The sequence below is a fragment of the Sinohyriopsis cumingii genome, unplaced genomic scaffold, assembly GCF_028554795.1.
Source record: "Sinohyriopsis cumingii isolate HCF-2022 unplaced genomic scaffold, ASM2855479v2 utg003568l, whole genome shotgun sequence".
NCBI classification, from domain to species: Eukaryota; Metazoa; Mollusca; class Bivalvia; order Unionida; family Unionidae; genus Sinohyriopsis; species Sinohyriopsis cumingii.
Window position 1 is genome coordinate 38,684 of NW_028316532.1, and position 12,921 is coordinate 51,604.

The following is a 12,921-nucleotide window of genomic DNA, read 5'->3' on the forward strand; positions in this document are numbered from 1 at the left end:
GTTTACACAGACATTGGTGAACAGACCACTTGCTGGAACGTCCATTTTTGAGGTTAAAGATGCATATCTCATCTTTGCTAAACAAAGTTGATGACCCTGATTCTCAAAAATTTAAAGATGAAGTAAGAAAAAGAGAACAACCTCAGCCTAAGCCAAAATTTATAACTGAAGTGGAAATAAGAAGTAAATTTATCCCCGAGGCTTTAGACAATTTAAAATATTTCTCTCATTAAAAATTAATAAATCTTGCAAATTATGATGAAAGATAAATATTTAAAACCAGAATATATTAGATCTTTGTCAGAAAAGGATTGGATTACCAGTCTAGTTTTCCTCAGAACTGGTTTTAGACCTGATGATAAAGATGATTATTCTGATATTTTCATGAGTTTAATTATGATACAAGAGAAAGAAAATAACAATTACAACAACAACAACAAGAAATAATCACTGAATTGATTAAACAGACGCAAAGCTTTGGTCCAAAAATTGGAAGTGGATTTTCTCATCAGATTACTTGTCTTAACAGTGTCCTTTCTGATGTTGAATGATTAGAAATTCTAATCAGAGGAAAAAGTACTGGAAATAACTCTCCAGAAATGTTTTGAAGATTATTTACAGGTGGCGTTATGGATAAAAATGTTTATCAGTCTCTCAATAATGAAATTGTTGATGATTATCACAGCGATTGAGAATAATTAGATCAGTAGGTTGATTATTAATAAAATGATCATACATAATGCTCAGAATAATAAATTCGTGATTACCAACATACAAAGTGATCTACGGAGATGGACTATATGATGTTGTTCAATGTTTATTTAAGAGAATAGCTCTAAAAGCAATACAGATTGCAAAACAATTAGGAATGAAAACTATTGATGCTTTTCATGATAAAGGTATCTGTGCTGTTGGTAAGGTTGCTGGTAAAGCATTTTTAACAATCAAAGAGAGATTATTTTGATTAGTAAGAAGAAAACTACAACCAGTAAAATTACCCAACACGCAAATTATGCCTGCAAATATAAGCAAAACAATTAAAAAAAACTAGCAGAGCTGGCTGTTAATTAAGTCATTCCTGCAAAGTTGACTAATAAAATTATGCCGGTAATTACAGTATTATTTCAAGAAGTGGTTTTCTTGTTAGACAATAACAGTTATGATAAAAATGTTTAGGCATATATAAGATCCAGCATTTGATATGGACGCACCAGTTCTTGAAGACAAATCGATACACGATTATCAATATTATTCTTATGATGCATGTGTACCAGATCAGCATGGTCAAAGAGAACTACAAGTCAAGATCCAAGCAAATATATCTTGCCTGCTGAAGCATTGATTGAAATAGAAGGTGAAATTATAAAAATAGATGATACACCATATGGAGCTGATGTTAAATTTGGTTTTGTTAACAATGGTATTATGGCTTTGTTTGACAGTGCTACATACATGATTGATGGAAGAAATATTGAAACAATTTATAAAGATGTTAATGTTGCTACAACAATGTTAAATTTAGCAAGATTTTCAGATGATTACACAAGATGAGCTGGTCTGTCAATGATGTTTGTTAAGGATAACACTGATCATCCAGAACACGTTAAGGAAGTTGAGGATGAAGTAGGAAACGGTGCAAATAATGCTGCTACACCAGCAATTGTATCAATAAATGCAACTTACAATTTAGGATTTGCAACACGTCGATCAATGCTAAAAGATAATTGCAGATTTTAATGTGCAGTTCCACTGTTACATATCTTTATATTTAGAAATGTTAGAAAAGTTATCTTTGGGGTGAAACATACAGTTGTTACTCTAAGAAAAGCTACTGATGATCATGTGATTTGGCTTGTTGTAGGAGCTAATGATGGTGCAACTGCTGCACTCCATGGAAAAGTAATATTAACAAAACTTTCAATGTGGATGCCAGTAATGACTCCATCAATTGCTGAAGAAGAAAAATTCATTACTTTTATGAATTCAGACGGTAAATCATTGTTATCATGGTTGACAATGACCACAGAGAGCATTGTTATCATGGTTGACAATGACCACAGAGAGCATTCAAAGTAATGTTGATGGGTTATTTACATGGCATATTGTATCACAACAAGGAGTTTCTGCACCAAGACATATTTATAACTTTAAAAAATGCTGCACGAATAAATTCACAAATACATAGTCATATGATATTTGACAAACTTGCAGTTAGTGACGTTTCTTTAAGGATATACAGGCATCAAGAACATCAGAAGATATATTGTTAAATTATGCTCTGAATCATGTAGCACATGCATATCATCGTTTAATGATGTTTATGGGACGTGATCAAAATATAGATACTGGTTTGCAAAATATAACAGTTAGATTTCACAAATCTATATCTCATCTTTACTTTTCACTGGAGCATATAGATTTATTTAAACAATATGGTAAACAATATGGTGTTGATATTCATTTTCGAGCTCATGTGAATAAGGGAGCTATTCCTAATTGCAGAGCAATTGCAGTTATAAGCAGTGATAAAGCAATGTTACTTGAATGTACTGGTGGATGGATGCGAGTTATTGACGCACCGATAGAAAACATGTAATTAAATCGCTCACGATTTTTATAATGTCATATCATCCTGTTAGTGTCCATATGATTCCTGGTCAGATTAAAAAGCTTCAGTCAAATTCAGCAAAGAATGAATGAAAATATCACTAAAAAAGATCAGATCACAGGTGGTCAAAATGAACTATCATGTCAGAACGTCAACACGGGCATTTCAGTGATGCCGAGAAATCGATAAATGGCGTTAACATCATTATTTCTGCAAGCGTCATTTAAGATTCAATCAAGACTGGTGGTATATTTCCACTTCTTGCAGCTATACCAGCTTTAGTAGCCGCTGCCGCCCCAGCTGTTGCAAAAGCAGTTGCACTTGGTTTTGCTGGAGCCTCTGCTGGTAAACTTACTAACTTAGCAATAAATGAAGTAATAGCCAAAGGAATAAAAAGAGGGGGAGAGGCCTAAGACTTCCAGGAACTCTTTCTTCCTATGTCAAATTTTGATTTACTCGATACTGCTAAAAAATTAAATATTAAACATTTCAGAGGTGTTTTTATGCGTGATCAATTACCAAAACAACCAAACAATATTGAAGCTAGTATCATTAATCTCGATAAAAGTTCCGGTCCTGGTACTAACTGGTTGGCATACACAATTAATCCATTATTTATTTTGATTTTTATGGGTTGGCTCCACCAAAAGAATTTATAAATTACGTAAATTAAGTAAACACAATAACAACTCCAGTCTGTTATTCAACATTACCAGCACAAACAATAACCGATCCACCAATATATGGCCGTGAAGTAATTACTGTGCTCGACGCTGTGTCATCATCAACATTATCACCTCATAAAGTCGTGCACGATTATAAAAGTAGACTCGTCGTTTTAAACAGATCTTAAAAGTATAATGGCTGATATTTACGGAAGATCTTCCTCTAAACAAAAGCAAGAAATCGACAGAATAACTCATGAGAATGTATGTAAACAGATTAGTGATGAAATATCTGAATTACAACATTGTAATAACGATGTAAAACAAGAGGTCATTGAAACAATTTAACATTTAAATCAGTTTATATCCGATCTTGAGCTTGCCAGCTGGGTTATAATTGAAAAAGCATTAACAAACGAATTAGTATCAGCAAACAAAAGCGAAAGTAGAAACTCAATACAGACTAAAAAATTATTTCTCGATCATTATAAAATAACTGAAGCAGAACTAACAACATCTATAATACCAAGATTTGAAACCGACGAACTAAAATATCAGTAAACGATCTTATTAATGAAAACTTTCCGGAAATTGTTGAGTGATGGAGAAAAATAAACCACCAGCAACAATTTCTAAACATAACAATGATCCATATGGTGCAGATCGTCATATTTCACTGGGGATTGAAAATATAGCATCAATAAAATAAAATTCAATCAGGCCCATCAAGAATATATTCTGTATTCATTTACATCTCAAGTACCTATTTGATATTTGATCGTACAAGAACCCATTAATTCGGTTTATCTACGTTGTCATAATCCGTTATTATCAAGAATACATTTCAAACTTACTGACCAGACCGGACACATTCTTGATTTGAGACAAGTTATTCTTAGCATTAATGTATATTTCAATATCATAGATCTTCACGTTCAAGTATCATATTGTAGTATCATAGATCTTCACATTCGTGATTGATTTTCAATCAGAGAATACAATAGAATTTATTTTTTAAATAATTCTCGTCCAAATTGCAGGTAAATAGTACGTAAAATAATGAAAATCATATTTTGTAATTTGATGGGATAATACGAACTCAAAATTGTGAAAATGAGTCAGATTTTTTAATTTGATGGGGTAATAGTTACTAAAAAAAAATGCAAAGCATCAAAAACAGAAGAATTTTTTTATATAATAATAATAATCAGGTAAAATAAAACAATAAATTGACAAAGTCAAGGATAAATATTAACTTTCACAATAACTAGCCACGACAAAGACCTCAGTTACCATAAGTTTCATTGTTACTACATTCACTTTCACAATCCCCCTTAGTGACATTGTTACTACAGTCACTGACAGTACTTTCACTTTCACAATCACTTTCATTTGCATGGTCTGACATACTCTTTTTCAATTGCCTCACGCGCGTATTAATAATCATTTTGTTTCGTTTTCGTCAGCTAATTCTGAACCAAGTTTTTCAATCGCGCGTGAGAAAGATACGGACTTTTTTAACTTCTGTATCTTTGACCATAGCCAAGGACAGGAACATAGACTGATGGATGAGCTTAATAAATCTATCTGCTTCGAATTTTCGTGTTTGTAATGATTCAAATCACAAATAATTTTTTTTCTGGATCAAGTTGAGTTTTTATAATGTAATATTGTAATATTTTAATTGCAGAAATAATGACATTAATATTTTCGTAGTTCGTTATATAATAAATATATATTTAAAATAAAAAATATTGACATTTTTATTGTATTATTATATATTATTATTATATACAATCTTAGCTCTAAGGACGGCACAACACATAATCTTAATTATAGTAGATTATTTGCAGTAATGTATCAAGTTATTGCCGACACAATTCATATAATCATAAGTCTAGGGACGGCACAATACATATTGTCTTAATTCTAAGGATGGCATAATGCATATACGGCGCCTACTCTACGTTCATCAGATTTCTGTACACGCACACACACACATACACACACACACACACACACACACACACACACACACACACACACACACACACACACACACATAATCATCCCCGGGAGAGTGCAAAAGAGTATCCACCACGTGGTGAAATGGTGGGGAGGGTGTATTTTTCTGTTAAAGTTCGATTTTGGGGTGGACCCCAACTTTTTGTAATGAAAAATCGCGAAATAGCGCCACCGTCGACAGTTGTCAGTTGCAACGCCAGACCTCGAGTATGAGAATCCAACAAGCTAGCACTGCGCTACGGACACATCATACAGATATATGTTTTAGTAACTATAATAAAATTACCCATGCTGGATTCCTACAAATGATCATTATCATAACCACGACTTAGTTTATTTTCCATTTTCCAGAACACATCTTATTAAAATAATCATATATTGTATATATTTCTGCCTCTTACTAAGTCAGGTTTAAAATACATTTATTTCTGTACAACAGATAGACCTAAAAATAACTACAACATTACAAAGCGGGCGATTGACTTTGTCAAGGAAGTCGAAACTAGAATGTAAATATCCTTTCAGTAATTTGAACTATTACAAAATTGTATTTATTTGCTGACATGTATTATCACACAGATGCTTAAATTACTGAATATTTGTATATAATTAGTTACGATGACAACAAAATGCTGTCAATTACGCAGCAACAAGCGAGATAAATACTTAATTATTCTAGCGGAGAAGGTTAGCTTGGCAGAGTAATTTCCCTTCAACAATAATACAATATTATTTTTTGTTTATATTTCTTCGAAAAAGCCGATCTGTAATATTGTCTGCGACATATTTTACCGAACACATTGACATATCAAAATATTTTCTAGCTGCTTTCATTGATTGAAATATTGTTTCTTCGCCATTTTATGTATTTACAGACTTAATATTTTTAAATGTTTACCGGTTTGTCCAAATTTACTGTTCTGACTTTGTGTAATGGCTCGTAAATTATCTAAAGAGGTATCCAGTTTTTGGCATTAATATGATCGATCACAAGACAGTCTTCGATAACCCCCTGAAAGCATTCGTAGACAAATCTATGACTGAAATAATGTTTATATCCCTTAGAATTGATCATGAAATAACAAGTACTAGTGACATTACCAACTGGATTTTTTAGTCGGCAGTTCTTGATTACACCATCACGATATGCTTCATAATTCTTGATGTTCGGATGTTTACAAATTCTTTTTGCTCCATTTATATTATAATATTAATTTTTTAAATGATTATTTGTTTAAGTGATTCTTTTAAAAATCTAGCAGGGTAATCATCGGTGCTTTTATGACTGTCATTGTTATCAGTGTTTCTTTAATTATTATAATATCATTTCAGTTTTCTGTATTTTTACCATCACATTGCACACACAACTGCATTTTTCCTCTAACCCCAACACCACATTTCCAGCAAGGTTTAGGTCCTAAACTCCCTGTCCGTAAGTGAAGTCCACGGAATTCGTGTACGCAAACATTGTTACAGGGAGTTGTAGAACCTATCGTAAGCCATTTGCATTTATTCTTTGTTTGAATCATTATATATATATATATATATATATATATATATATATATATATATATATATATATATATATATATATATATATATATACATACATCTATACATACATATACACATACATACATATATATGTATGTATATATGTATGTATATATATATATATATATATATATATATATATATATATATATATATATATATATATATATATATATATATATATATATATATATATATATATATATATATATATATATATATATATATGTGTGTGTGTGTGTGTGTGTGTGTGTGTGTGTATAGAAGATAGAAGATAGAAGAATCCCTGACGGAAACTCTGATTGAATGTATTCGTACTGATAAGAAAGAATTTCGCTACGATGATGTCTATCATGTGTGGTCAACATTCAAAATCATATGCAGCACCGATGTTATCGATGCTACAATGAACGACCAAAGAGCGGCGACGATTATTAATTATATCGACAATAAAATATATTTTTTCAGAGTAAAGTTTATTATGCAAATAGACGATACTTGGATTATCAGTGACAAATGTGACCCTGTCCTTCATAATGAAAAATTCGCCGTATTAAGTAAAAATTCCAAGCCAAGAATGTTGACTGGTATAAAAAACCTTTTAAAGCGTATCCTGTGACAGCGGCTATTTATGCAATATATCCGCTGAATTATAAATTCAGCGTGCTTGATGTAAAACCGATGAGATTGTCATGGCTAAATTGTGTAGCCGAACGAGTAACGTAACATTTTACAATTTCGACTCGTGGAAATGGTTTAACGGATAAAAGACGTAAAATAATAAATGATTGTGAAGAAATTCTTAAAGATACCGGAGCGGCTATCAAAGATGTCGCTGAGCTAGGAAAGAAATTAAAATTTCCAATAATGGCAAAAACGATAACCGAAGAGCTTTTGTACGATTCAAAGTAAAAATCGAAAGAAACTTCGATTGAAATTATTGATCATAATGCGCATGCGTGGAATAATGCAGTAACACTATTTCCACGAAATCGAATTGATAAATTTTACCAAGGAGATCTATTTGATTTTATTAACTAATTAAGTAGGAATGATCCTGTATCAGTATGGCTATTTCAGAGTTCCGATGATGAAAACTATGATCAGTTTGTACGATCTAATGGAGATATTTATCGCACAGAATCTCTCCACGAAGAAATGAAAGATATTGGTCAAAATATGCCCATGATGATGTCATGCATGAAAATTTGCTCAGTAATTGTTTCACGATTCCATCAGTCGCTACTCATTTTGCTAGAGAGAAGAATTCGTGGAAGCCTACGAGGTTTTAATTTCTCAATGATATAATATCGAGTTGTGTTGAATACGGACGCGGTGGATTATGGAATACCATATACGATTACAAGGAAGTTATCTCGGCTGATATGGTTGCATGATATCCTGGAAGTTTTCTTGGAATGGGAGATTGTTCTAAATATTTTGAGCAATTTGGATATCCAACACACGAGATGATTAGAGTATTGATAAATGGACCATTACCAGTTGTTGACCTGACTGGATTCGCTTGTATCGAGTCATTTAAGTTTGCCGAAGATGTTCATCCGATTTGTTTTGTCTGGTTTGGCAAACATTTTTCAGAACAAATGTGGGCACCAACAGTTTTATTGTGATATATGCTCGATGTGAAAATAGTGATATCGTTGGTTCTAAGTGAAGCCATTATATCATATAGTCCGCAGAAGCAAGTTTGGTTACCACAACAAAAGAAATATTTTGATGATGAAAATCCTGATATAACTAATTTTGAGAATAAAATCGCAAAAGATATTGGCAGAAAAATAATTGGTAAATTCACCCAAGGAGGGTCAAATGATCATGAACGATATTGTACAAGATTGATTATAGATGATACTGAACTCGATTTTATAATTACTGATACAACGAATAGAAACACATTTATAAGTCGAAGTAATGTTAATTTATCAGAAGGAACTAAACTCGGTACACTTGTAAGTTATATTGATTGTGACTGACCGCAGTTTATTCATTTAAGATCGTCAATGCTCGCGTACGATTCGATACATCTATTATTGATGATAAACAGAGTTTCTGAGTTAGCTGTCAGAGTCGCTACGGATTCATTTTATATGAATAAAAATACAGGATTGCTAGAACAACTACACATCGGCACTATTGTATCATGGGGTGAATGGAGAATAAAACAAGAAAATATACTTAATTATTTTGAATCTGCCGTTTTTGAAATTAAAAATATTTATTACTAAAAATTCAAATATTAAAATTGTCATCTGCGCCATCGGTATATGATCCTGTGACCAGAAATAAGACTGTTTATCTCAAAGGACCTGGATGTTCTGGTAAAACAACTCGTGTAATTGAATTATTTTGGAATTTTGATATAATTGTATTAACAGCCACACACAGGCTCGCAAGAGAAATGAAAGAAAGAAATATTAAATCATGCACTGATCACAAATTCTTTTGATGAAAGGGAGATAAATGGACTCATATACGAAAGAGCGAGAAATATATTCCAAGGATTCTAGTTTGGGATGAAATATGCACCGTTTCATTAGAAACCTTAGCAATATTTCTTGCTTGCTTATTGATATAAAAGAACACTGCTGTAATAATGTGTGGCGATCACGGTGAACCGCCGCCTTTTGTTGGATTGTCTCCACATAAATGGCTGACAAAAAATTGTGGATTATTATAAATAAATAAATAACCGATGATCATAGAACGCTTGATCCAGAATTAAGAGTGTTTAAGAAATTAATCAGACTACAACCAAATAAAGTTCAGTGCAAAATAATGCGCGAGATAATTTCAGAAACTCCTATATGCAATTTTTGGAAATTATGGAGACCAAATGAATTGATAGTGGCAAGTAGAAAGGTAGTTCGGGATACACTTCAACAACAATTATTTTTGTTACATAAAGAAAATATTTCAAATCTACCCGTACCATTGTGTTATCGGCCAGCGGATACGCTACGACAAAATATTGAAGTTGATATACCAGGATCGTCATAGAAACAAAATCTTGCATTAAATGACATTGTTTTAGTTCCTGACAGTGTTGTTGAGACAGCGTTAACTATGGAAAAAATCCATGGACGCTAGGATACGCATTGACAATTCGTTCATCACAAGGATTAACCATCTCTGATACAAATGTTTGGATCGTCAACGATCGAATCGAATAGTCAAACTTAGTTTATCACGCAGTGTCTCGAGTCAGAAAAATGTCTCAGTTGCGGAGGGTTATCATAGACTTCACAGAATATAATAATCGCATTCATGAAACTAACGATGATATAGTAAGAAAAATCGGCTAGTTATAAACAGTGTGACAAACAAAAGTAAACGTGACATTAATCTCGATGTTGAATTTATCATGACGCTGAAACAGTAGCAAAATAATCATTGCGCAAGCTGTAACACAATAATGTGGCAGTATTCAAATAATAATCCAAGACAATTCACTGTAGAAAGAATTAATAGTAATTTTTGTCATACACGCAAAAATGTAATCGACGTCGAGGTGCTAGTTTATAAAAGTGAATTCGGTGATAATTGTGAGTCTTCAGGAATTACTTGTAACTGCTCGCGTAAGAATCCACGTTGAGGAGCAATTGAATCTAGTCTGTAGATTGCAGGTCTACCCGTATATCTTACCACGCTGGAAATTTTATGTGTCGTCACACTCCAATTAAGATCAGTCGCGCTTTTTATACTACCTTCAAGTTCACTAGGTTCATATAAATACCTTAAAGTAACATTACCTTGTACTGGTTGTTTTGAAAAGTCATATCGTTGTATTGGTTTATGTTCTGTTCTAATTGCATTAATGGGTTTCATAGAAATTGCACTAGTAATTTCATTATTTATCGCAGCTATCACACTTTGTAATCTTGCAAACAATTAGCAAGATCTCATATCTTTCTGAATTATTTCTTTTGCATATTGATATCCAAATAACCGCTCAGCAAGTGTTCGATTAAATCGTTCAACAATTGCCTGATCGCGATGAATTGCGGTATGTTCTTGTCTAATTTTGACATTATGTTTTTTCATCAAAGATGATAGTGCACCAAGAAATTCCTTGCCAGGATCAACATGCAGTAACTGTAGCCATAGTAAGGGTCCTTGATAAATTCGTTCAAACGCAGATACAACTTCAGCTGCTGTTTTAGTTGATAGTGGTTGTGCTTCCTTAGATCTACTTGCAAAGTCAACGGTATTTGTATGTACGTAGTTCACGTCTACCAATTTTAATAGTATCGTGTGGTAAAAATAAAATATCCTCTTGATGAACTTCATTAGGAGTGCTGACATTAAAATGTGCGTACTTAATTTGTTTAGGTATTGGTAGATAAATCTGTCGTATTGCCTGTCGTGCTAACCAATTTACAGCAACAGAACGTGTAACATTTGCTGCATCTACCCCTCAAATGTCCTCTTGGGCTATAATAAATCAATCCCATTATTTTCTCATAATCGGTTGATTAATTACCGGCTACTAATACTAGTTTACCTTTCATCGTAGACCTTACCAACCAATTAGCTAATGATTCTCTGAAAGATTCATTTTTTTATGAAATTTAACGTATGAATCTATTTCACATCTGCAATATGTCGTTGTTGTAAATCCTTAAGTTTATATGCTACTTAATGAACGTGATATGCTTGATCAATCGCGTGTATTGGATACTCTCCATGTCTTGGTTGATCTCGTTCATCAAGTCGAGTTCCAGGACCACAATAATTATATCCTGGAAGATGTTTTTCACCTGGCCATTTAGCCCATGGAGTTCCTGATCATTTTACTAGTGAAGTTTCGATATCACCACCTGTTTTCATACGAGACGAAATAAATGTATATTTATTTGTACCACATTTCACACATTTGCCTGTAAATGCAGATCTTTTATTATTATTATTATTTTTGTTGTTAATCCAGTTATGGGGGTGGATGTTCTACATTGAATGCAATATAATTTCATATTACTTTTTATATTTGTATAACATGGATGTTATTGATTTCTCAGCGACACGAAAGGTAGAACCATTAAAACATCAACCAGTGCTACCAAATTCTATCAGAGCAATTATCTTAGGTCCATCTGGGTCTTGTAAGACGCAATTATTACTTAATCTGATAATGAGATGGCTCAAATGGGATTGCATTTAGTAGCTCCGCCATTTGATGATCAGAGATGTTACGATGTACTTAAAATGTTTAATGAAAATGAAAAATTGTTGGGCGATATTAATTTATCACTGATATTGATGAAGCCTCATCTGTAGATGACCACGATGGATTTATTGATAATCTCGAAGTATACGATGATGTGATAATGGACAAACAAGCAAATCCAGCTTGGATATTTTCTCGAGGCAGGCATATAAACATAGAAGTGATTTATGTTACTCAGCGATATACACAAATACCTCAAGTGATCAGAGATGATTGTAATATTTTAGTTGTGTTTAATGGAGTTGATACACATACTCTGCGAAATATTCATCAGACTTGGTGTAGTGGGGATATGGACATGATTAAGTTGCAAAGCACAATCTACTCCACACGGATTTATAACAACAATTTTGCATGAACCTCGCGTGATCCTAGATCACGATATCGTATAGGTGTTGATAAAATCTTTGGATAAAAAGTCAGCAGCAGAAAGTGTCACGGTGGGTAAACAAAACACACACAAATTTTGAAAATCACAAACGACAATGATAGAATAACAAAATAAACTAACCCAACTGGATAAACTCTCAGTCAGTTATAGGCTTCGGTTTGACTTTATTGACCTTTTATTTTCATTTTTCGTAGAAAGCTTTATTTTTCCAAAATGGACCTTGCAGCAAATAGTCTGTTCACCCTTTCTGCTGTTAATCAAGTGAGCGTTTTGAACTTTAATTGCCAGACATGTTTGTCTATCCTGGTACCTGGATGCTGATTGCTCTCCAGAATCATTATAACCTGTCAGTTGGAGTCGACTTACACAGGAACATTATTATTTCTTCACATTGTTCATTCTTCATTCCTATGTTAATCATGGATTCCATTGT